The sequence below is a fragment of the Panthera uncia genome, chromosome A2 (genome assembly GCF_023721935.1).
Source record: "Panthera uncia isolate 11264 chromosome A2, Puncia_PCG_1.0, whole genome shotgun sequence".
NCBI classification, from domain to species: Eukaryota; Metazoa; Chordata; class Mammalia; order Carnivora; family Felidae; genus Panthera; species Panthera uncia.
In genome coordinates, this window is record NC_064816.1 from 10,307,724 (window position 1) to 10,313,723 (window position 6,000).

Consider the following 6,000-nt stretch of genomic DNA (forward strand, 5'->3'; position numbering starts at 1 on the left):
ATTCTTCTCCAGTGCACACGGAACATTCTCCAGAATAGACCATATACTGGGACACAAATCAGCCCTAAGTAAGTACAAAAAGATCGAGATCATATCGTGCATATTTTCAGACCACAATGCTATGAAACTTGAAATCAACCACAAGAATTTGGACAGGTAACAAATACTTGGAGACTGAAGAGCATCCTACTAAAGATGAATCGGCTAACCATGCAGTTAAAGAGGAAATTAGAAACTATATGGAAGTCAATGAAAATGATAACACCACAACCCAAAACCTCTGGGATGCAGCAAAGGTGGTCATAAGAGGAAATTATATAGCAATCCAGGCCTTCCTAAAGAAGGAAGAAAGATCTCAGATACACAACCTAACCTTATGCCTTAAGGAGCTGGAAAAAGAACAGCAAATAAAACCCAAAACCAGCAGAAGGCAGGAGATAATAAAGATTAAAGCAGAAATTAATGCTATCAAAACAAACAAAACAAAACAGTAGAAGAGATCAATGAAACCAGAAGCTGGTTCTTTGAAAGAATTAACAAAATTGATAACCCCCTAGCCAGTTTGATCAAAAAGAAAAAGGAAAGGACCCAAATAAATAGAATCAAGAATGAAAGGGAAGAAATCACAACCAACATAGCAGAAATATAAACAATAATAAGAGAATATTATGAGCAATTATATACCAATAAAATGGGCAATCTGGAAGAAATGGACAAATTCCTAGAAACATATACACTACCAAAACTGAAACAGGAAGAAATAGAAAATTTGAACAGACACATAACCAGTAAAGAAATCCAAGTAATAATCAAAAATCTCCTAAAAAACAAGAGTCTAGGACCAGTTGGCTTTCCAGAAGAATTCTACCAAACATTTAAAGAAGAGTTAACACTTATTCTCTTGAAGCTATTCCAAAAAATAGAAATAGAAGGAAAACTTCCCAACTCTTCCTATGAAGCCAGCATTACCTTGATTCCAAAACCAGACAAAGACCCCACTAAAAAGGAGAACTATAGACCAACTTCCATGATGAACATGGATGCAAAAATCCTCAGCAAGATATTAGCCAACTGGATCCAACAATACATTAAAAAAATTACTCACCATGACCAAGTGGGATTTATCCCTGGGATGCAGGGCTGGTTCAGTATCCACAAAACAATTAACATGACTCATCATATCAATAGAAGAAAGGACAAGAACCATATGATCCTCTCAATAGATGAAGAGAAAGGATTTGACAAAATACAGCAATGTTTCTTTATAAAAACCCTCAAGAAAGCAGGGATAGAAGGATCACACCTCGAGATCATAAAAGCCATATATGAATGACCCAACACTAATATCATCCTCAATGGGGAAAAACTGAGAGCTTTCCCCCTAAGGTCAGGAACAAGACAGAGATGTCCACTCTCACCACTGTTATTCAACATAGTATTGGAAGTCTTAGCCTCTGCAATCAGACAATACAAAGAAATGAAAGGCATCCAAATCAGCCAGGAGGAAGTCAAGCTTTCACTCTTTGCAGATGACATGATACTCTATATGAAAAACCCAAAAAATTCCACCAAAAACTGCTAGGACTGATTCATGAATTCAGCAAAGTTGCAGAATATAAAATCAATGTGCAGAAATCGGTTGCATTCCTATACACCAACAATGAAGCGTCAGAAAGAGAAATCAAGGAATCGATCCATTTACAGTTGCACAAAAAAACCATAAAATACCTAGGAATAAATCTAACCAAAGAGTGAAAAATCTATACACTGAAAACTATAGAAATCTTATGAAAGAAATTGAAGAAGACACGAAGAAACGGAAAAAGATTCCATACTCCTGGATAGGAAGAACAAATATTGTTAAAATGTTGATACTACCCAAAGCAATGTACATATTCAATGCAATCCCTATCAAAGTAACGCCAGCATTCTTCACAGAGCTAGAACAAATAATCCTAAAATTTGTATGGAACCAGAAAAGACCCTGAATAGCCAAAGCAATCTTGAAAAAGAAAACCAAAGCAGGAGGCATCACAATCCCAGACTTCAAGCTATACTACAAAGCTGTAATCATCAAGACAGTATGGTACTGGCACAAGAACAGATACTCGGATCAATGGAACAGAATAGAGAACCCAGAAATGGACCCACAAACGTCTGGCAAACTAATCTTTGACAAAGCAGGAAAGAGTATCCGATGGAATAAAGACAGCAAGTGGCTCTGGGAAAACTGGACAGCAACATGCAGAAAAATGAACTTGGACCACTTTCTTACACCATACACAAAAATAAACTCAAAATGGATGAGAGACCTCAATGTAAGACAGGAAGCCATCAAAATCCTTGAGGAGAAAGCAGGCAAAAACCTCTTTGATCTTGGCTGCAGCAACTTCTTACTCAACGGAAGCAAGGGAAACAAAAGCAAAAAGGAACTACTGGGACCTCATCAAAATAAAATCTTCTGCACAGCAAAGGAAATAATCAACAAAACTAAAAGGCAACTGACAGAATGGGACAAGATATTTGCAAATGACATATCAGATAAAGGGTTAGTATCCAAAATCTATAAAGAACTTATCAAACTCAACACCCAAAAACCAAATAATCCAGTGAAGAAATGGGCAAAAGACATGAATAGACACTTCTCCAAGGAAGACATCCAGATAGCCAACCAACACATGAAGAGATGCTCAACATCACTCATCATCAAGGAAATACAAATCAAAACCACACTGAGATATCAACTCACACCTGTCAGAATGGCTAACATTAACAACTCAGGCAACAACAGATGTTGGTGAGGATGCAGAGAAAGAGGATCTCTTTTGCACTGTTGGTGGGAATGCAAGCTGGTGCAGCCACTCTGGAAAACAGTATGGAGGTTCCTCAAAAAACTAAAAATAGAACTACCCTAAGACCCAGCAATTGCACCACTAGGCATTTATCCACAGGATACAGGTGTGCTGTTTCGAAGGGACACATGCACCCTCATGTTTATAGCAGCACTATCAACAATAGCCAAAGTATGGAAGGAGCCCAAATTTTCATCGATGGATAAATGGATAAAGAAGATGTGGTGTGTATATATATATATATATATATATATATATATATATATATATACATACATACACACACACACACACACACACACACACACACACACACAATGAAGTATTACTCGGCAATCAAAAAGAATGAAACCTTGCCATTTGCAACTATATGGATGGAACTGGAGGGTATTATGCTAAGTGAAATTAGTCAGTCAGAGAAAGACAAAAGTCATATGACTTCACTCATATGAGGACTTTAAGAGACAAAACAGATGAACATAAGGGAAGGGAAACAAAAATAATATAAAAACAGGGAGGGGGACAAAACAGAAGAGACTCATAAATATGGAGAACAAACTGAAGGTTGCTAGAGGAGTTGTGGGAGGGGGAATGGGCTAAATGGGTAAGGGACATTAAGAAATCTACTCCTGGGGCGCCTGGGTGGCACAGTCGGTTAAGCGTCCGACTTCAGCCAGGTCACGATCTCGCGGTCCGTGAGTTCGAGCCCCGCGTCAGGCTCTGGGCTGATGGCTCGGAGCCTGGAGCCTGTTTCCGATTCTGTGTCTCCCTCTCTCTGACCCTCCCCCGTTCATGCTCTGTCTCTCTCTGTCCCAAAAATAAGTAAAAAAAACGTTGAAAAAAAATTTTTTTTTAAAAAAAAAGAAATCTACTCCTGAAATCATTGTTGCACTATATGCTAACTAATCTGGATGTAAATTTTAAAAAATAAAAAATAAAATTAAAAAAAAGAAATGCAACCAATTTCTGTGCATTGATTTTATATCCTGCTACTTTGCTGAATTCATGGATCAGTTCTAGCAGTTTTTTGGTGCAATCTTTTGAGTTTTCCATATAGGGAATAGCATATCATCTGCGAAGAGTGAAAGTTTGACTTCCTTCTTGCTGATTTGGATGCCTTTTATTCCTTTGTGTTGTCTGATTGCTAAGCTAGGACTTCCAACACTATATTGAATAACAGTAGTGAGTGTGGACATCCCTGTCATGTTCCTGACCTTAGAGGGAAAACTCTGTTTTTCTCCATTAAGGATGATATTAGCAGTGGGTCTTTCATATATGGCCTTTATATGATCTTGAGGTACAGTCCTTCTACCCCTACTTTTTTGAGGGTTTTTATCAAGAAATGATGCTGTATTTTGTCAGATTCTTTCTCTGCATCTATTGAGATCATGTGGTTCTTGTCCTTTCTTTTTTTGGTGTAATGTATCACATTGGTTGTTTTGCGAATATTGAACCAGCCCTGTATCCCAGGTATAGATCCCACTTGGTCGTGGCAAATGATTATTTTAATGTACTGTTGGATCCAGTTGGCTAGTAATTTGTTGAGAAATTTTGCATTGATGTTCATCAGGGAAAATGGTCTCCAGTTCTCCTTTCTGGTGGGATCTTTGTCTGGTTTTGGAATCAAGGTAATGCTGGTTTCAATGAGTTTGGAAGTTTTCCTTCCACTTCTGTTTTTTGGAACAGCTTCAAAAGAATAGGTGTTAACTCTTCTTTAAATGTTTCATAGAATTCCCCTGGAAAGTCATCTGGCACCCTGGACTCTTGTTATTTGAGAGATTTTTGATTAATGATTCAATTTCTTTACTGGTTATGGGTCTGTTCAATTTTTCTATTTCTTCTTGTTTCAATTTTGATAGTGCATATGTTTCTAGGAATTTGTCCATTTCTTTGAGATTACCCAATTTATTAGTGTGTAATTGCTCATAGTATTCTCTTATTATTGTTTGTATTTCTGCCATGTTGGTTGTGTTCTCTCCTCTTTCATTCTTGATTTTATTTATTTGGATCCCTTCCTTTTTCTTTTTGATCAAACTGGCTAAGGGGTTATCAATTTTGCTAATTCTTTCAAAGAACCAGATCCTGGTTTCATTTATCTGTTCTACTGGGTTTTTTGCTTTCTGTTTTTTTGGGGTTTTTCTTGGTTTCAATAGCATTGATTTCTGCTCTGATCTTTATTATTTCCCATCTTCTGCTGGTTTTCAGTTTATTTGCTGTTCTTTTTTGAGGCCTTAGGGTGTAAGGTTAGGTTGTGTATCTGAGACTTTTCTTCTTTCTTTAGGAAGGCCTGGATTGCTATACACTTCCCTCTTATAACCATTTTGCTGCATCTCAGAGGTTTTGGGCTGTGGTGTTATCATTTTTATTGACTTCCATATACTTTTTAATTTCCTCTTTAACTTCTTGGTTAGCCCATTCATTCTTTAGTAGGATGCTCTTTAGTCTCCAAGTATTTGTTGTCTTTCCAAAAAAAAATTTGTGGTTGATTTCGAGTTGTGGTCTGAAAATATGCATGGTATGATCTCTATCTTTTTGTGCTTGTTGAAGGCTGATTTGTGAAACAGTATGTGACCTAGTCTGGAGAATGTCCCATGTGCACTTGAGAAGAATGTGTATTCTGCTGCTTTAGGATGAAATGTTTTGAATATATCTATTAAGTCCATCCGATCCAGTGTGGATTTTCTGTTTAGATGATCTCTCCATTGCTGTAAGTGGGGTGTTGAAGTCCCCTACTACTATGGTATTATTATCAATGAGTTTCTGTATGTTTATGAGTAATTGATTTATGTATTTGGGGGCTTTCATGTTTGGAGCATAAATGTTTACAATTGTTAGATATTCTTGGTGGATAGACCCCTTAATTGTGATATAATGCCCTTCTTCATCTCTTGTTACAGTCTTTATTTTAAAGTCTAGATTGTCTGATATAAGTATGGCTACTCCAGCTTTCTTTTGGCAACCATTATCATGATAGATGGTTCTCCGTCCCCTTACTTTCAATCTGCAGGTGTCTTTGGGTCTAAAATGGGTCTCTTGTTAACAGCATATAGATGGATCTTGTTTTCTTATCCATTCTGCTACCCTATGTCTTTTGATTGGAGCATTTAGTCCATTGACATTTAGAATGAGTCCTGAAGTATATAAATTT